Here is a 21621-nt window from a genome sequence, read left to right as displayed (position 1 = left end):
GTGCCTTGCAAACAGATCAAACTGGGAAGCAATTTCCAAACACACAGACATCTCACCAAGCGTGTGTTGCTATGTGTAGATGATAGAAAACTTTCTTGGCAACTGTGGCTACCTGGGTTCCCAGAAGTAAGACGACCCTCCACAGACTGTCAGCCTAAGCAAGAAATGGGACCTGTTAGCTCAAGCTAGTTGCAACTGACATGGTATCACAGGATGAGAGAGGTGATTTCTGTAATAGAACATGTAGCCAGGGCAGATCACAGGGCACTGATTTAAAAGACCCCCTAAAGGAAATATTGTTCAGGCAATAGCTGCAGCTTTCTGATGATTTTAATGTACAGCACCAGTACTCCCCATTGCAATAATCCAAACTTGATTTTGAAATGAGGAATAATTATGGTGAAGACCACGTCTGAAACAGAGTCCACAACCTTCGTACCAAGTGAGGATGGAAAACTCGATTTGAAACTTCCCTAGCCTAGATAGCCAAAAGTAGCTGGGGATTTGGCAAGGCCCTGGTGTTGCAAACCTTAGTAACAAAATGGCAGACATATCCCCTGAGGAGGGATGCTGTTATAGGGCCCAATTCTGAAAGACACTGAGCACTCTAGCCTCAAACTAGCAAATTGCATGGTTTCCTTTGAGTCCCCAGTTAGCACTTCTCATGTGCCAGAACTAAAGCATATTCTTAAGTGATTTGCTAAAGCAGGGCCAGTGTGCTCAGCACCTTGCAGGACCAAGCCAATAATCTCTGCCATTTTTACTCTTGCTTGGAGCTGCAGATGAGTCAACACCACGTGATGGCCATAGGTAATGATGATTCTTCTAGATCTATAAATTGCCTTCATGAAAACCTAATCCCTACCAACCAATGCTATCAGCACAGTCCCCTTGATATGCGCAAACCAGTGATACAGACAGATTGTTTGGTCTGGATCCAAGTTTACTTATTTAGAAGGTAATTTGAAAATCTTTATAGCAATACATATTTGACCCTTTCACTAAAAGGCTCAACCTGTACAAACCAACCTATATGAACCAGGGTATTAGCAAAGAAAGATAGTCCTATAGGTTCTGTGCTGGAGATAAAACAAACAAACAAACAAACAAAAAAACCCCAAAAAACCTGTTCTTTGCCCCCTTCAGAGCTATGGTACAGGATGTCAAAAACTCTATGCCAAAGCCTCATGGCCCAATTTGGAATGAGATGTCCACCTCTGGTGTTCTAGCACCCTTACTTCCTGCTTCGTCAGCCACAGGTCATGTGAATACCACTAGGACCTGTAAAGATGAGGTCAAGGAAGAGGGAAATTAGGAGACACTGTCGTGATGATCAAGGACAACAGATGAGATGGTCCCACAAGACCATTGGTAGTCTGTCAGCAAGAGAGTACTCTTCTTCAGAGCTATGAGAAACCTAGTAATTAGGTGAGCATTAGCTCTGATGCTGGACAAGCAAAACACGTGGCAGAGGTAAAGGTCAGTCTGTAAAAAGGACATCATCTCTACCCTTTTTAAGCCTCCAGTCCTAATAAAATAAAATTAGTAATAGCCCCATGAGTTGAGTCATAGGCCACGTGGGACAGACACATGATAGTCAGGGTGACTGAGATGATTGACAGGAGCAGTCATCTACATGGGCACTGAAGTTCACAGAATTAGTATTAGTGACTCCATAACCACCACAAAGACAAACCCATTCAGCTCAAGCAGGGGCTCTGAAGTGTGAGAGGAATGCCAGTTCTACTTTCATCTCAAACCATGACTCACATTTTAAGTGAATTTTCTTCAACAGCACATAACACTTGGGCACCCACAAAAATGGTTCATATTGAAACAACAGATGCAGGTAACAAATTCATGAAAGGCAAAATTGTTAATGACACATTAAAAACAAGTCATGTAACAAAAATACACACAATACAAAGATGCAATTCTCTCTACATTTAGTAAATAGAAAAAAAGCAAGGTCACAGAATATTTAAGTGTTCAGAACCAAGACACAGTATTCTTGCTAGATATTATTCATTGTGCAGGAAAGTATTCAAAACGTGTAAGCCTGAGCTAGGAGTACCAGGCAAGACAGCCCTCAGGGAAGCATTGGGGGAGCTGTACATCTAACCACAGACATACAGCATGGATCAGCTATCCGACACTGGGTTATATGGCTGTCATAGCTCATTGGATTTCCTTGTCTTTATCCACTGTAAGCATTTGCAAGACATCAATGAAAACAGTGTTCCTATGTCTAAAAGTGTTCAGGAAAGCTCATATATCATTCAGCTTCTGGAAAAAATCTTTAAAACAACATAAAATAGTGGTTTTCTTCAGAGAAGCTGAGAACAGGTTATGGAGAGTGTGACAATGGTGCTAACATCTTAGAAAGATTTAGTTTACACATGTGACCTATTTGGTACATTGTGTCAGTCTTGTAGTGCATGGATTGCTGGAAGCATAACAGTAGATAAAAGATATGGTTTATGCTGCCAAAAACGTTAGCCATTTCAATTTCTTTCACAGGGCCATGAATAGTTCACTTGAGTTGCAGGAGAAAAAAAGTTTCCCTCAAAGGAATCTGATCCAGAATGTTGCTGTAAGGAGGAATTCTTTCCAAAATACGATGCAGAGCCATAGTGAACAGAAAGAGGCCTAGCACAGAATACTTTGTAGAAAACAAAACTAACCTCACTTCTGTGGATCTATAGAGCTAGCATTCCTCATCACACCTTGTTTGCAGTGTTGTTGTAGCCGTGTTGGTCCCAGGATATTAGAGAGACAAAGCTGGATGAGGTATTATCTTTTATTCGACCAACTTCTGTTGGTGAAAGAGACAAGCTTTCAAAGCTACCCAGAGCTCTTCCCAGACCTGAAGAACAGCTCTATGTAGATCGAAAGCTTGTCTCTTTCACTAACAGAAGTTGATGCAATAAGAGATATTACCTCAAACACCTTGTCTTGGTCCATCTGAGACTCAAACCAGAGATGTCCTCTGTATTAGCCACCTTGAATCAGGTAAAACTCAAAGCTTCCTGAATATCAGCTGGATCTTATAAAAGCACATTTTGATTAGTAAAGCGTAAATGAAGTAGAATTAGCATATAGATATGGCACCAAAACCTTTGCAGAGAATGACTGATCATAGGTAGAGTGATGAAAATTATATACAGGATTATGAATTCTAGACTTTAATTTTTTTGTAAAAGTTGTGGATATCTAAATCAAGTTCTCACTGTTTCCACATGCATCATAAGATGCACCCCAGAAGTTCTGACATGCTCACAGGTTAGAAGAACAAATGGTGCAGTAAGACCTTCAGCAGCAGCATCTACTTCTAAGTTAATCAATCGCCATTGTCTTGCAGCATCAACCACAGTTCCCGTTACTTTCTGGTTCACAGGAAAAAACTTCAGCTGTTGACAAAAGCTGCTAAAGACTGCACCTAGTATGCACCAATGTGTGAAATCAACAGGCACCCACTACTTACAAAGGAAAGGTATTCTTTATCATGAACAATCCACCCAAATGTTGAAAAACAGAAAAATTTCCAACCAAGAAAGCTGTGGTAGAGGCTCTATCCCTTTATCCCTAATTCATAACAAAAAACAAAACAAAAAAAAAGAGTGTAGGTGTGTTGTATTGAGAAAAATGCCAGTCTGCCTATTTGAAAGAGCAATACAGCAATGGGGTGGGTGAGAGGAACACATTGGTTTGAGGGATGCAGTAATTAGGCTGGGTCAATGACCCTTTAAAAATGGCTACTGGTTATCTTTAAGAGTTGTTTTTGTTTTTGTCCTTGTTGCATCACCTCCTGGAGAAGGCAGCAAGTCCAAACTCTCCTGTGTATATAGGTAGTTGGAGATGACTATTTTGGAGGGCAGGAATGGCAGCCAGAGGTTAGAGACATATTCATCCCTCTCTGGACACCCAGCAACAGGGTCTGACTGACCAAGAGCATGTCAAAACAGGGACTTGTGTTTTATGGCTGTAAAATCCCTATCTGCTTTACCCCATGAGAAGCGTAAATCTCAATCTGGGAAGCAAACAGTTTATTTTTTGTTTTGCTGTCTGTTTTTAATAAACCTTGTTTCTGGTTGAGATTACGGTCATATGGGTAATTTCACACAGACATCCCCAAGGGATAAAAAGAACCCTGAAAGCTCTGAAGAGAGGGGCTGATGGGCAAAGAGTTTCTGGAACCTACTGCCCCTGCCCTTCCCAGTGTTGGCTAAGGGGCCTGGATAAAGGCAACCTCTCCCAGGGAGTTGTACTGCCGTTAGGCAATGGCAAGTGGACACGGATGGAGAAGCCAAAAGACCGTGAAGGGAATGAGAGCTGGCAGAAGTGCTGGTCACAAAAGAAAAACAATTACAGAGATGAATATCAGTTGCTTTTCATTCTTTAGACTCCAGTTAGCAGCATGCATAGACAGCGGCCTGCTTCCGGCTTTCACTCATACCTGTACAAACACCATTGATTTATAGCAGAACAACAGAGCAGAACCAGTCTTAAAATTAAAGCCCACATTTTTTAAGAGAAACCTTAGGCACGTGGAAACAAGTTCCATGTGTCTGGGCAGGGGACAGTGCAGCCTGTGCACATGGTAAGGTGTGCGTGTAGGGGCGGAAATGAAGGTGGCCAAGACAGAGCCAGATCACTGTCTGTCTTTTGTATCAGTACAAGGGAGTAAAGGAGGAAAAGGAAGCAGCTCTAAGGTCGTAGGTTCCACAGAGTTGCTGCATCTTACTCATAGTGGTGGGCAGGAAGTGGACAGGCCCTTGGCTCCATCCCCCTTCACGCCACACCTGTTAATATAGGAAGCAGGTACATCAGGTGTCATATGCAACATCTCGTGTATACTCATGGCAGGGGAGAGAGAATGACTCAGTAATCATATTTGGCTGCTAAACAGGCAGAGCACCACTGCACTGCTCCGTATTCAGGTTGGACTATAAACAGGACTGTAACCTTAGAGATTTTTTCAGTAGTACTGTAGTTCACGACCACCCTGCTCTTCCTTTGTTCCTATGATACACACAAGATGGAGGGTTTGGAGGTTAGTCACCCCAAGAGGTTGATAGGTAAAGAATATTTTGAGAACTGAGTTCCTTGGACTTGCTGTGTAGTTTAATGGAATAGCTCTGTGGCTGGCTTCAGACCCAAACTCCTGTGCAAGAACAATTTATTCCCACAAGAATGTTTGCTCCCATGTTTGAGTTACACAAAATGAATTGCTGGTGCAAATTGGAATAGCAGCACCTCTGACAAGGCAAGATGGACCTGCAATTCAATTGGAGGCATAATGCATTCCTGCAGAAGAAGGCCATGCTCCTAAAAATGTAGAGTAATATGTCTTTTAGCACATGGGGGTCTAATTCCATTAACCTGTGAGCTTGGGCAGGTCTTTGCACATCTGTATGCCTTTGTTTACACCTCTGTAAAATGGGCATGATAATAGTTAACGATCTTACTTTGGCAAGTGCATACTAAGACCCTGAATTTGTCCAATGGGCAGCAAGGCTGATCTGCTGCCTAGTTCCCCACCAGAGTTAATAGAGTTAATTTGCACCAGTAGAAATCCTGAGCAACCCAATGAAGTCAATAAAATTACTCTGGATTTACACCAGCAGAAATGAGAGCAGAATGAGGCTTACTGGTCCACTGCTCCCTCTCAGCTGAGGAGTACATACAACAAGGAGGTGGTAGGAGCGAGGTGTGAGCAAATTTGAGACCTTGTAGCCAGGAAAGCTGGGCCTGTAGCCTCCCTTAAAGGGTTGACACATCCTGTTATTAACCCTCAGTGTAAATCAGAGCAGCCTGAAGACTGGATATTTTTCTGTAGGTCTAAGTCTAAGTCTACACACATATTCTTAATAAAAACCACGCAAACCAGCAGTTAGACAATAAAATGTCTATATACATTTTATTGTTTTTCTCTTTTTTTTTTACCCCCACCCCTATTTTCTCCTAATCTCATCACTGTGTATTTTTTTTCCCCACTCTAAGCAACCACAAGGGAGCCAGATGTGCTAAATGTATGGATACCAAGAAGGCAGTCTGGCCTAGCAACAAGAACCATGTGAAAGATTTCAGAATACTCTTGGCTTTTCATCCTGTTTATATTTCCTGTAATGGAAAAATAAAATACAAAGTCCAGTTTGTGTTTTGTTCTCTCTTTCCCAAGAAAATGTATTTCTAGTTTCCTATTTCATCTCCTAATTGGCGTGTGTATGTGTGTGTGTATATATATGTCATTCTACTAAGTCTTTCTTCATCTCTTTACCTAGGATTATCACCACTCTCGTGGTTGTGTCCCCTAGAGATGGGCAAAGGGCCTATTATTCAGATTCTAATTATAACCCATAAATAGGGAGTCAAATTATGAGCCCAAGCCTGGTAAAATTCTCATTGTCAACAATGCTTTCCTCACTTCTGGAAGCTTTGAAGCTAAGCAATCTATAAGGGGAAGAAGCAGGAGATGGTGTTCATACCCTGATTTGAACACTCTTTATGGCCTCAATTCAGCAAAGCAACCCTATTCAGTACAGTATTAAGTCAATTTAAAGTACCTACTTAAAGTTAAGCAGGTGTTTAAGCAATGTTCTAAATAGAGATGAACTTAAGCTTGTGCACCGGTTCTTCCCTGAGTCAGGACCAAGAGGAAGGAAGGATAGTCATGTTGGTAAGGCACCATCCTGTGTTTTCAGGAGACCTGGGTTCGTTACTTAGCCTTTCCACAGACAGCTTGTTTGACCTTAATCAAGCCAATTTTTAGGCTCCAGTTTTCTCCATCTATGAAGTGGGGATAATAGTATTTTCCTTCCTGTGATGAGTATTTGTGAAGATAAATACCTTAATTGTTGTGAGGTTTTCATCTTATGAGGGGGACCCAGAAAAAAACTGGATAGATAGAGAAATTAAATGGGAGTAGGATCTGTTCCATATTTGGATATGCAAAGATGAATACCAACTTTACCTGACCTATATGTTCCTCTCAGAATGTACCTGGGGAGGACTGCCATTAGCTTTCTAACTTCTCTCTATCCCCAAAGAGAAAAGAGAATGGATTGGTGAGCTGGCTCTTTCCCCAGCTCCCTGTTTATCTCACCTTGCTTGTTAGAGTGATTGGCCAGGAGGCCCTTTCACCTCCCCTTCTTCAATAGCACATCCAGTTGCTGTTCCTTCTAGACCCTTAACCACTCACATCTGTAAGGGGGTTGGGTGGGGTGGGGGGCAAAATCAGTCCACCACATGTGGACTGCAATCTAGATTCCTAGTATCCCCAATTTTGAGGGTGCTTATATCCATTATGCTCACCCTCTTTAACACACATGCACACACACTTGGGCAAACTTTTCAAAAGAACGAAGCTCCCACTTAGGCACCAAAATAATGGCCAGATTTTTGAAAGAATTCAGCAGTTTGAAAGCTGAACTCTTAGTTGAAGAGTATCACACTGGGAGCTGTTGGGTGCTAAATGAAAATCCTGGCCACAATTGCTGGGCACTCAGGACATGAAAATATGGCCATGAGCTTCTTTGAAAATCTGGTCCTGTGGGCCTGATCCAAAGCTCATTGAGAGACTTCCACTGATTGCAGTGGGCTTTGGATCAGGCCTCAAATATTTGTTAGTAGTAGTAGTAGTAATAATCGTTGTAGTAACTGAAATTTGGGACCCTCCCATTGTGCAAGGTACTGTACAAACATCATAAGAGACAGCCCCTACCCTGAAGAGCTCACAGACTCAGAATAGATAACGGGTGTGTGCATAAGGAAGGCCACAGCAGGTCAGTGGCAGAATCGAGAACAGAATCCAGAGCTCCTGAATACCAGTCCAGGACACTACATACAGAATGTAATCCACGTGCCTATGCATTTTCTAATCAGCCTTCACTTAAAAGGAATGCTGCAGTTTTTGCTCGTAAATGAACAATAGAATTGAGCGGGCGAGACTGTTTCCCCTATTGCCAGCATGCTGCTATTACCTCAGACCTAATTTTCTGCTCATTGTTCAGAACAGACCACCTCCACTGAGGTTGTCACTGCACACTTCCCCCTCCACAGCCCCCATGATTAAGCAGATGCTGGAGTCAAGTAGTTCTATCTTCTCTCAATGTTTGTAAATCACAGTGTTTCAAAAAGATGCAAGCAGCAAATAATCTGGTACCTAATCGTTATTTGATTTTTTACATATGTGTAGACCAAATAAGCACATTAGATCTCTAGCCTTTAATTAAAAAATAGTTTAAGGCAGGAAAAAAAGTAATGTCTTAATAAATAACATCTGACCAAGAACTATTTAGTAGATCATACCCTAAGTGTGGCCCCAAAAAAAAAAATTACAGCAAGTAAATCATTATTGCTATCTGAGTCTGAATAGCTTCCATCTGATTTATATATGAAAATACACTCCATAGAACAACAGTCAAAAACTTCAAAGGCAATGCAGGATGCTGCTAATTTCTGTATCTGACAACGTGATGCAGTGTTTGGATTTGCATCTGTGCACTTCAAAGTATGGCACTCACAAAAAAAAATAGTCTCCATTTATTTTGACATGGATTTGCAGAGGTGAGCAAGAATTAAGCACCCAAAATGGACACTTTGGAACGGGGCGGGGGGAAAAAGCTGTTTGCTGCTCTCTAAATTCAGTAATGCTACAGAGAACAGAGGATTACAACAAGAGCACGAGTTATGGCTGTGGTACTTCAAGTCATCTCCAGTGACCACCATCCAGTGTCAACATATGGTACTCAAAGGCAGATTTAGAATTTCTTTGAAGCTCTATTGAATCTGACTAACGCGTAAAGTGTAGACCTCACATTTTAACATGCTGAGGTTGTCAAACTTTCAACTAGGGCAGCTAGAGATTAGTGCATCTTTAGCCTGTGAACTACCGATAAGTGTTTCTTATCTAAAAATTGCCACCAAGATGACTCTGATGGTTTGTCTTACTTTCATCTAGCTGCCTCTCATGGGAGCCTACAGAGAAATGATATAAGAGCATTTATCCAAATCACAGTACATTAAAATAGTCATATATATTATATAAATACATACATATAATGATGCAGAACAGATAACATTAATAATGTAGTGTAAACAAGCCACATCAATACAAATCTTTTTCACTTTGCTGAAACGTATCTTATGGAATTAGTTCCTCAGCTGCTCTCATTTCCCCTGTGTGCAACATCAAAGTTTTTCTTTTCAGATAGCAACAGCCTCTGACCAGAACCATATAATTATTATAATAGTTTTTTTATTATTGATGCACATCATTGATGCTTAACTAGTACTTGAGACGAAAAAATGAATCTTAAAACAATTCACAGAATAGAACTCTTCAAAAGTGTAAGTCTTCTCAAGGTGAAAATCTAGAAATAAATTATAGATGTTTAGAAATAATATATTTTAGAGTACTGTACCTGGAATTACAGTGTCTAAAAATATTACCTACCATCAAAATTTCTAATTGATGCAGTACTGTCAAGTATTACATACACCAACTATCTACTGTCCTTATAATTAATTTTGCATAATATGCCACAACATTAAAAGGATTGCTTTTGTATTTAATTATCTTTTTGATTTAAATACTTTAAAAAGAAAAGAAAAAAACCCTCTATCAAAGCTAACAGGACTCAGAAGATTTGAGAAGTAAATATCATATGCAGATTTTTATTTCCCAATTCAGCTGGAAAGCAAGAGAGTATTTTCATGCTTGATTAAGGAAGTTCAGTCCCTCCAAAATCACGCTTTCAAATTTAAAAATAAGTTATATTGTATGCACACACTATTTAAAATAAATTAATAAAATAGCAAGTTTCACTTGCTAGCTCAAAAGGCCAAAATCAAATACTGTGCTGTGATTTTGAAATAAAAAATCATCTAGCTTTTTGATCATTCTTGTCAATTGTCATTTGCTTGACCAATATATATTGTATATTATTTCTAAAAGACCTAATCCTATAATTCTTTAAGCGGCCAACAAAAAGGTCACTGGGAGTTTTGACTGAGTGAGGCCTGTAGGATTTGGACCATATTGAATTAGAAACTTATATAATTCTAAACATTTTCTCAATTATATAGAATTCTTGCATGCTTAAGCAACTTGGTATGTAGAATGAATCTCAGAGCTTAAATGCATCTTGCATCTGGATTGTAGATTTTGCCCTTACATTAACCTATCTGCAGTTACTGTGAATGTGTGTATCCTTTACTGAGAAAGTATGATTCATTTCATAGAAATTTTCATCTGCTATTAATCTTTCAGGATATAGTTAGTGTTCTGATATTTTCAGATATTGTTTTATGGAGGGATTTAAAGTAGCTCTCCCCTGGCAGCCTGCAAGATTACTCAGTGATTATAAGCAACTCAATACTGTATGACAGCATTTCCATGCAAGGGACTTACAATCATGTTTCATTAATTCAGCTTGAATGAAGCCTCATTTCGGGCCTTGAGGAGCTTAAGATTTATGTGAAATTAATAACATAACAGATGTCTTCACAATTTGGTTCCTCTGAAAAAAAACTGATTACTTTGAAAACTTCAATGCTTTAAAATGCAGACTGAGGGAGTTTTTACTCTAGGGTAAAGAGTTATTCGTTTATATCATCCATATCTCAGAACTAAGTGGAATTTAAATGTCAGATTTATATTAAATAGTCATATTCTCCATTATTACATGTAATAAACAAAAGCCTATTACTTTCATTAATAATCTGTGTTGGACATTTAAACTAAATCTTAGAGAGATAAAGTCAGCACCTTTGATAAGCAGTAGGAATAAGTGAGACACAAGGGAGGTAAAGGAAGAATATTCAGGAAGCCCCTTTTTTATCTTTGTTTCTGATAATTTAATCATTTTTTCCTCATAGGAAAACAAAATGCATCTGTGCTCACACAAAACTCACCACTTTATAAAAGAGTTGAAGCTGTCTCTTGTGAATGCATATGCCTAAGGCCAAATGCCTTCTTTTTTTCACAGGACACTTAAAACACTGGCTTTTCTTTCTTTCTTTTTCTTTCTTTCTTTCCTTCCAAAAATTCAATTCTTTTATCTAGGTTTCACCCATACTAGGTGAGTTGCAAGCTGAATTTTAACATACTCATGGGCAGGAGTTTATCTTTAAGAAAACTGACTATGTGATTACTTCTCTGCGTAAAAAAAAATTGAAATAAAAATTCTCTTAGCCTTGCTTTTTGATCCGATATGCTGAAGGGCACAGGGAACAATGCATTTTTTATTCAAATACTCAAGTACAGCTGATAGGATAGTCACTGTGATGGTTCGATACGCAAATGCATTACATTAAGGGCTGGAAAGCTGACAGTGCAGGATATTACAGCTAAGACAGTATCAGAGAAATCGTAACAATTAGCTCTTTGATTGCTGCAGACACGGTTCATGCACCAGCCTCACATTTATAATGAGGTATCTCCCTGTTTCCTTTCTTGTCTAACCCCACCCTCAGCATCATGTCCACACTGATACGCTGCCCGGCCAAGAAGTAAAGGCTCCAAGATAAAGATGAAATATCAAAAGCATTAGTATAAATTACAATTTTTGACATTATTAGCTATTTAATTACATGAGATAAAGTGGCGCTCACTGATTTCATGCTTATGTTAAAAGTTACCATGGCAGTATTTCTCCCCTCTGAGACTACATAAGGAGTTATTGTTAGCACATGCTAAAACAGACAAAGCAATGTATTCTGGCTGCATTCTCTTTCTAAGTTTAATACCAAGGAATTCCTTAGGCATATATACACATAAAAAAAAAAACAACACATGTCTGGCACTAGGCTGTGAACTGGGAGATCTGAATTTAGAGATAAACTCGGCATGCCAGGCCTTAGGCTAGTGGAGACTGTGCTGATTGTGTAGGTGACATGTTCTGCTCTCCATGAGGGACACCAGCCAGCTTTATCATGCATTAGCATCCCCTCACACAACCCGCCCCCAACCCGAAGGGATGGCGTTAATGGTAGCTCCAAAAGCATATGCTTATCAGCTTCTCTGGAGAGAAGGAGAAGCACAGGGTGGCAGGAAGTTGCAAGGAAAGAGGGGGATAAAGTCCAAGAAAAAAGGAAAATGTAATAAGGCTAAAAGAAGAAGTCTGCTGTATCCAACTGCTGATGCAATCATAGGCCCTGATCCAGCAAAGCACTTATGCACATGCTTAACTTTGAGTGCATACATAATCCCATTGACTTCTATGGGAATACTCTTATGCTTAAAGTTAAGTATAAGCATAGTGGACCAGGGCTAAAAGCAATCTAGACGTTGAGATAGAGCTTAGTTTCTTAGGCATTTATTTTAAAGGGAGGGGAGATTGGTATTTGTACACCCAGAGTCCAGAGCATTCAACTAACATCAACTTTAACAAATGCTTGAGTTACTTACAGGAAGTTTTTCCATCCAACTCCCCAAGCTGCACTATAATCATTGTGTGCAAGCAGCATTATGTCAGGAATATTACAGTCATATAAACCCTTCCTTCAGCCTATTGGAATTTTCCTAATTGGATTACATGGAACTACATCACCATGTGTGAGTTGAAAAGGTCCAAGTATTTGGTATGTATCAGAGATAGGTCCCATTGGTGCTGTGCAGGAGGTTTCCATGAGCAGTTTAGTTAAACAGGGACACAGACACTGGCAGATGTTGTGACCTACCGCATCAGAAACCTCTCTCCTCAGCTAAAATGGATTTGAAAGCAAAACTATGAACATAAATTGTACTAGCTGATTGACTCAGATCCTGAAGATAGCTAAGCTTTCTCTAGCCGCTTGTCAATAAAGCATTCTATCTTTTATGTGTATAGCATCTTTTCAGCTGGAAGTATCCTGAAACACTTTGAGAGCTTCAAATACAAAGGAACCATTTCACTAAACCACTGAAATTTAGACAAACAGGACTGAAGGTTTTGTTCTTCTTTTACTTCATCTGCTTCATCCACTTCTTCATTAGGATAGGTTTGTTTTGTTTCCTGAATCTTGAAATGTCACAGGGATGCAAAGTGAAAGCCATACATTTTACTGTTGTTTAATACAGTACCAAATGGTGAGATCACTATCAGTGATGGGGAAATCTCAAATGGTTTGGAGTTTTGACTCAGATCAGATTAACACCCAAGAGTGTTTTTCTTCTTTGTTTTGTTTTTAAGGCCTCAAGCAAATAAACTGTGGCTGGAAATGGTATGAGAACAGGCTCTTGCAAGCCAACCCAAACCCTGGAATGGTAGAAGTATGTGAAATCCAATCTCAACAGGATGTCTGAACAGCAGGCAGGCAGAGAAAAGATTCAGGATGGCACTGCAGCATGACGTAAGCACTTCATCAGCGCCCAATATTCTGCACTGCCACTAATTAAAGCAACTGTAAGAACACAAGTATCCAGGGTTGAAATAAGCACCAACTCAGCTGGACTCCTGGTGTCAAGATCATTCCACATGAATCTTCATAATAAATATAATTCCATACAATCAATGTGTCTTAGGAGATGGGTATCTACAAGAAGTGTATTTGCCACAACAATTAGTGTGATGATAGTGTTTATTCACTTGCTACTCAGAAATTTCATCTCTGAGGAGATTTTTTTTTGGCATATATTCCTAAAAAACAAACATCAAAAAGACTGGAGGATACTGATTTCCAAGTTTGACTCTGGTGCCTTAGGGAGATTGGAAAGTGAATGGGAACCATAAAGTTACCGCAGAGATTCTTGATCTAAAGGTAGCACTGCAATACAAAACGCGTAGAAACTTTGCTCTTCATACAGCAGGGTTAGTGTCACATGCTTCCTTGTCTCAAACAGACATGCGCTTGATTCTGAACAGCCTCACCCTCACTTTAAAGATGGCCTAACCCAAACCTTTCCCCATTGCACAAAGTTGTACTCAAAGAAAGTATTACAATGATCATACAGCCTAGCCTGACACAGTATTCAAAGACAGAAGGAAATCTCTTTTCTGTCAGGGTCCCCAGTGTTTTCAGAAATACATCACTGTAGCAGTCAGCCTCAGGATATGTTTAAAAATAGCCTTCTTTAAACAATTACCTATTTTCAAGTGCTTTCTATAAACTTCTTACAAAATCTTAGAATGTGGCACCTTCACCTTTATCATGCCATCTTCTGATTGCTCAGAGTAAACATGCTGTTTATGCAGTGTTCATAGTGTACGTGAATGAATAAAGCGATTGATGAAATGCTCCACACACAGAAGTAATGTCAATAGCTGTCTTCTTCTGGCCCTTTCTTATTCAAGACTAGGTAGACATCATATTTCCTTTCTGTGTTGATCTCACTTTTGATCCCCTGAAGCCAACGTCTGAGAGTAAACCAATTAGTATAAAATAGAATTCCTCCAGAAACCTTCCACCATTTTCCTAACCAAGCAACAACGAACACCTTCTGGGGATATGACATGTTAAAATTAATATTTTTCTCTCTTCTGGTTTCTGGCATGAACCAGAAAAAAGGTGCCAAAATAGCCAATAAAGGGGTGGTGGGTTTGGTTTTTTTTTTTTTGCACTTGTGTTTAAGCTTTGCTTGAAAGTTGGGGATGGCTTTCATTTTATCTGAACTTGTCCATCCTTAATTACCACACACTGCACGAAAGCGGCAAACTTACCGAGCCTACAGCACCATAACGGTGCATTTTTGCAGTGACCTATAGTGGTAGAAATTACAGTGAACCACTGTCTAATGCAGGGATGGATTAAGACATAGGCTCTCAAAGCCTGCCAAGGGCCCCCACTCTTGGAGTCAAGTGATTACTTCAGAGTCTCAACTTTTATTTTAAAACCCAAGCCAGTTTTCAGGCCTCATGGTTGTGTAGAAAAGTGTGAAAACATGACTGGAATGCAACAGATTCACTGACATCTGCGGGACCGTTTGCAGACTGCTTGGGGCAATAGCTCAGAAGGTTGAGCTTCCCCATTTACCTCAGTAAGGTGTTAAACTACAAGATCCACTGTTCTGGAGATGCCCTGCCAATATTGCCACTGCACAGGGCTCCATGAGGGGCAGATAGAGAATGCAGCAGGCCAAGCCCGCCCACCCAAGCAAATAGACGTCAGCTGCTGGGTAAGTACTGCCTCACTAGAGAGGACTGGCTATTATCCCTGCTACCCCCAAGGGAAGGATAGCCCCTGCTTTCACTGCTGGAAAGAAGCACTTTGCTGTTGTCCCTGTCTCACTAGGAAGGCAGAGAAGGCTGCAGCCATCACCACTCCAAGCAGAGGGTGGGACAGACAGTGTGGGCCCCCATGCTGTGGTGTAGCTGGAGCCCTGGGCCAATATTGAACCTCTTTGCAGGATGAGAGGTTGAAGCCAGTTTGGTGACCTTCTTCTCTTGATCCAAGGCTGCTTTTTAATCCCAAATCACTCAGACATTTGTCAGCCCTTTGACATACACTTCTGTTCCCTCGTGCAAGATGGGTCCCTAATCACCTCTCACTTGGCGGCTCAGAATCCCCGGGCATAAATCTTCTGTGCCAAGTTGGCTACTTAAAAAGAAAAAACTTCCATATCTACCTTAATGCTGCAGTTAAGTGGATAAAAGTTCATTCAGAACGTCATCAGGGGAACAGCATCTTTTCAGATCAACAACTTGTTTAAAAAAAATAAAAAATAAACCAGCCTATTCTAAAACAGAGCCACGTGTAGCCGTCATATAACGCTCATTACAGTCACTTTAAAGGAAAAGAATATAATAGGACAAACAAAAACAGGCAGATCTAACTATACAATAAATACAGAATGTGCCCTATTTAATCTTCTTACAGTAAAATCCACTGAGCAAATTATAATTTGATATGGCTCAACTTAGCCAATAGAAACTCATAAAATGTCTTAACATCATAACATATTGTACAAAAGAACCACTAAGTACCATAAAACATATGGGAATATGGGCCTGCATTCATCTATTACTCTTTGCCAGTGTAGCATATTAAGATGATTTCTATTAAAGTGCAGAGATCCCTGCAGAATACTACAGTCTTAATTAAAATGTCAATAAAATGCAAAAGTGCATAGGGGACTTTCTGGTTTTTTATTAACTCTTTCAGAGAGCAATTTCATAACAGATTCATTGATTTCCCAGCTTTGGAACAATTAGAAGTAAGTGTGTGTAAAGTCTTTTTTAATTACTAGCTAACTATAGAGGAACCTACCTGAAACACAAAAATATAAGCCTGGATTCTGTAACTATTACTCAAGTTGAACTCCCCATAGCAGTCATTGGGTAGTCTGAGTGAGAAGCAGACATTTGGACTCTAAATTATCTGATGCTATGCAATGAAGCTCTGGGGATTTTAATTTCTTTTACTAATTTCATTTTATTAATTCAAAGAAATGGTAAGAGCTCTAGCTCTTTTGTATTTTGGTACCTTTGCTTCTTGTAAGCTGTCCTTTTTGTAGTGAGAGGAAGGGAGTTAATTTGTGTCTAAGGCACTGGATTGGGAATCAGGAGGTATGGTTACAATTCCTGCCAGAGACTTCTTCCCATGCACGGCACATCTCTGTCTCTCAGCTGGACATCTGTTAAATGGGGATAATAATTAGAGCTTGTCAAATGAGTATATTTTTTGAAAAAATTACATGAAAATTCTTTTAACAAAAAAGTTACGATTTAAAAAAAAAAGTTGAAAAAAGTCTTTTAGATGGGGGAAACACTCCCCCCTCACTTTTCCCCCTTTTGAAAATGCACTTCTTGCCCCCCTCATTCCTTTTACCCATTTCTCCCCTCCCCCACCCCTTTTGCAGTGGAAAAATATTATTAAAGAGAGAGCGAGCGAGAGAGAGAGTATTTTCTCCAGCTCTAAACAAACAAAAAACAGGCTTTTTTTAAAAAAACAAAAAGATAATTTTTCTCTGAAGTTTTTCATTTAAAAAAGAAGTTTCACCTGGGAATTTTTAACCAACTCTAATAATATGTCCTTTCTCCAGCTTTCCTATTTAAATTGTAAGCTCTTCAGGGCAGGGAACATCTCTTAATATGCATTTGTACAGCTCCTAGCGTAATGGGCCTTAATCTTGGTGTGGCTGTAGGTACTACAATAGTATACAATAAAATACCAATAAGAAATTTCATAAGTACCTTAATTGTGAAGCTGGAAAATCCAGTCAAAACCCAGTTTGAATTTTTTCCAATATTACAAACCAGACCGACTTTAAAAAGTCAAATTGTTTTTCCATTTTTGTGCATCTCTGCAGTCTGGTTCTGGCCTCAATGCAAGTGCCAAATGTCATGAGAAAGGCCAATCTCTCAGCCTGCCTGGAAGCCGGAAGTGTCAAAATTTTCACTTGAAATACTGTAGCAGGCCAGAATTGCATATTCATGAAGTTTGGATAAATCTTTTGAAAATTATCCAGATTTAGGGGTGCTTATTAAACCCAAACAGAATCTGTAGGGATGTGAATGAAACTCACCCATATTGCCTGCCTTCTGAGCACTTTCTGAAACTTCACTCAAATAGACACATCTTGCACATTGTTACTCTCTTGTGCTCTGTAAGACATGACCAAAGTGTCTTAGCTATTTCTATAGACCCCTGTGTAAAGTTGTCTAATGCATGGAGAGAAAGCCTGGGCAGGTCATGAGATTAGGGTCTGATAGTCAAATGATCTGTATTCCCAGCTCTGTTGCAGTCTTGCAATATAACATTAAAAAGCATTTATCCTTTATGCCTCAGTTTCCCCGTGAAAGGAGGAGGCTAATGACTTATTTCATAAGGGAGCGTTGAGGCTTGAATTGCTGCTGTTAATAAAGTGCTTTATGGTCCTCAGCTGAAGAGACTACTAAAGTACAGAGTTTTATCGTTCTGAAGTATACTTCCAACTGTACAGGCATCAAGGTGAAAGCTAGTTTGGAGGAAGCTATGCTACCCCAACACTTTGCCATGCAAGTAATTCAGAATTATTTGACCACAGCCTCTAACTCCCAGTCCCACCGAGAGAGGAGAGAGAACAATTACTCTCCTTGTCTATCAAGGTGGGGTGGAGAACAGAAAATTAGATGGATTTTGAAATCTGTCATGGAACCTAGACACAATGGGCCTATTAACTAGGTATTGCAGGAGGTAGAAGGCAGCATACATGGAGAAACAGGAATAAATGAGATAAAAGATGTACAGCTAGATAGGTCTCTCTGCTGTACTCTTTTTCATTCTGCCTACTTAATCCCATTCCCCGTCCACTTTCTGGTAGGCAACGAGCAGTTGGCATGTTTTGCACATATAGCATAACAGCAGAAATATGATATAGCTCTACAGATTTGTCTTACCGGAGTTTCAGCTATTTTTTGCTAGCTAACAGCCAAATTTTGGGGGTTATGACTTGTAGTTTTGAGTGGGCGGGAAGTGGACCTGCCAATAGAGTTTATATGCCGGTCCTCTCTTTCTATACTTTGTTTAGGACTTACTCATTGTAGTCGGATTCCTGTCACAGACCAGGTTGTGGGCAGTGAGCCTAAGTGGCTGGAGCCACAGCCCTCAGAAACCAAACAGGGGAGCAGCACGAGAGGAGTACACGAAGCAAGCAAGCAGAGGAGCGACTGCAGGTGTAAGCATTGAGCAATCACTGGCCAAGTGCTTCTGCTGGGTTTAAGAGCAGACATGGCAATACCGCTCAGCCAGTCAGGTGATCTGACCAATCAGGGGCTTCAGCTGCAGTTGCCGAGCTGCTCCCCGGCCCAGCTGCAGGCCCTCCTTCCTAGTAGTTCCCAATATATTTGGAGCCTCACTTTTAAACTGACAAATGATTGAAGTGAAATCCTTAGTGAATACAACTTGATTGGAAGCTTTCCCTTTTAACATACTTTACATGATGATCCCATTGACTTCAGTGGGCTTTGGATCAGGCCCTTCCAGGATATAAAGTGTAGTATAAGCAACCTGCTTTTTAGCAACTTTAAATAACAGGGCCTGTGCACACTCAAAACGGGATAATATGCAACACTACCTGTTCAAATGTACCGAAGCAGTAGGCCTCAGAGCCAGGAGCAACAAAGATATGGGGTCCAATCCTTCAACATATTCAGTATTTCCTATGGAGTGCTGAACACCCTCAACTCCTAATGGATTCACTGGAAGCTGAAGGTGCATAGTGAAACATATATATTGAAAATGTTTCATTTGTATGTGAAAATGAGGACATGCATTTAAAACAATCTTTGTCACAGTATCCGGAACACTTCAAAATACCAGGGCAGCTGTCCGATTTTGTAAATGGGAGTCTATTGAAATAGTTGTATTTAAATTCCATTGTGTTATGTATTTGTAAAGGAGATTGTAAATATTATTGAATTTGCCATATACTCGAATCCTCATCAGATGCACTCGGGAGCGGTGGAGAAGGGTACTTCTGCAATTCATTTTATAAAACATTGACACGTACAAGGGGAAATGATTTTTATGTTGAGAAGAAACACTCCTTCAGCAGATACAGACATCTCCTGCGTGCTCATGCATTGCTAATGTGGTGCAATTGCTCAACTCTTAGGGTGTGTTTGGGTTATTTGTTCTCTGCTTCCTGGAAGATACTATTCTCCAATATTTTTTAAGCCCGATTAAGCAGTACAAAGAACGTTATTAATACTGTATTTTGAACACATTTCTAGTATGAGATAAAGATCCTCTACGTGTCTTTATAGGAAGCAAAAGCAGATTTATAGAAGTTGAAAAAAATTGGCATTATAATGAATTTAGTAGCCTGGTATGATTCACTGTGTGTGTGTTAGCAGGAAAAAAAAAAAAAAGAAACAGAAGAATGAGGTCAAAAAAGGGAATAAAGGCATATTGCATTATCACAGTCGAGACAAAAATAAGTATGAGTTTGATCCCATCTCTATAGTTTTCATATGGTACTGAAAAATCCAAAGGTCATGGTGCATTTGTAAGGCAAAAGCCAGATGTTGATTTCCCTATCAATCATCCAATGTTTGCACAGACTGAAGCAAGCAAAAATAAAATATATTTCTGTAACCCTCACTAGCCTCTATTGAATACAGTTTTATATATGCCAGCTCCTAATTAGTCACACCTGCTGCAGTCTTATAAAGCCTGATTCTGCACCCCTTACTCACATTAAGTAATAACTTATTCCACAAGAAGTCCCACTGATTTCAATAGGACTGACCATTCAAGGAGTAAGATACTGCTCAGCTTGAGCAAAGGTGGCCTGTAATGAGGACTATACACATCAGAGCTGCTCCTGTGATCCTTACCCATGTGAATAGTCCCATGAAAGTCATTAGAGCATAGTAACCATTGTCATGCAACTGTTCCCAATGAGAACAGGAGTACTAGTGGCACCTTAGAGACTAACCAATTTATTTGAGCATAAGCTTTGGTGAGCTACAGCTCACTTCATCAGTTGCATCCAATGAAGTGAGCTGTAGCTCACCAAAGCTTATGCTCAAATAAATTGGTTAGTCTCTAAGGTGCCACTAGTACTCCTGTTCTTTTTGCGAATACAGACTAACACGGCTGCTATTCTGAAACCTGTCATTATTCCCAATGAGTAAAAGTTTGCAGAGCGGGGTGATAAGATTCCAAGTTATTCAGCACCATTAACTCTTTGCCTTAAAACCTTACTTACACTTCAAAAACAAGTATATTTCCAAGGTACTATTCCAGTTCCTAAAATGGAACAGAGCTCATGAACCACTATCGTTTTGTTCCATTTTCCCCTTTTTCTCCTGGTAACTTGACAGTCTACAGGATACACTTAATATTGATGTCTCTATTAAGGACCTGACCTTCCACTTGTGCCGTGTATAGTCATTTACACCTAGGGAAAGTGTAATACTCTCCCACACTGATTTGGTAGCAGTTGCCACTCACTTTGTCCAGGTGCAAGCGAGTGCAGAATCAGGCCAACAGCCTTAATCTTTGATTTCCACCGGATGCTAAAACTGACTTGTTTAATGACATTATTTTTACTGATGACAACAGTCATTATTTTGAAGACACTTTTTTGGTTCCCTTATTAAGCAGGCCAGTTAATGACAGATAAGCATATACTCCTTGATAGAGCCAATTAAGGAAAATGGCATCCATGACTTGCGCACATCAAACATCTAAGTGCTCTAAAGACAACACCAAATTAAGGAAACTATTCCAAGTTATGTTAGTAATAGAGATAAACCAAGGCCTGAAGATTCATAATTCGTATACAGAGGATAATTATTGCGAAGGGTTATGGTGGATTCTCCTTCACCAGCAGTTTTTAAATCAAGATTGGATTATTTTTTTTCCCTAGAATATCTGGTACAGTTCAAACAGGAATTAATTTAAGGAAATCCTATGGCCTAAATCAGAGTAGATGATCCCCATAGTCTCTTTGGACTTTATAATCTATGAATCTGATTGGATGCTTTCTTTTTATGCATCTAAAATATTTCCTCATTTCTGGCACCCTATAGAAGGGCAAGCATCATTTCCCTTGTCTCTGAGGGTTTGCTAAGGACTAATTAGCCCTCGGTCTCCTGGGTTAGGAGCATCTTCTTACAAAAAAAAGTCACTGGTTGGAAGTAGGGAGGGGGAAAAAAGGCCCACTGATTCCAGCTCAAAGCCGTTGTTTGGGACAGCCAGAACCAGTTCTCC

The sequence above is a fragment of the Natator depressus genome, chromosome 12 (genome assembly GCF_965152275.1).
Source record: "Natator depressus isolate rNatDep1 chromosome 12, rNatDep2.hap1, whole genome shotgun sequence".
Classification (NCBI taxonomy): Eukaryota; Metazoa; Chordata; order Testudines; family Cheloniidae; genus Natator; species Natator depressus.
Note: the sequence above shows the minus strand (reverse complement) of the source record.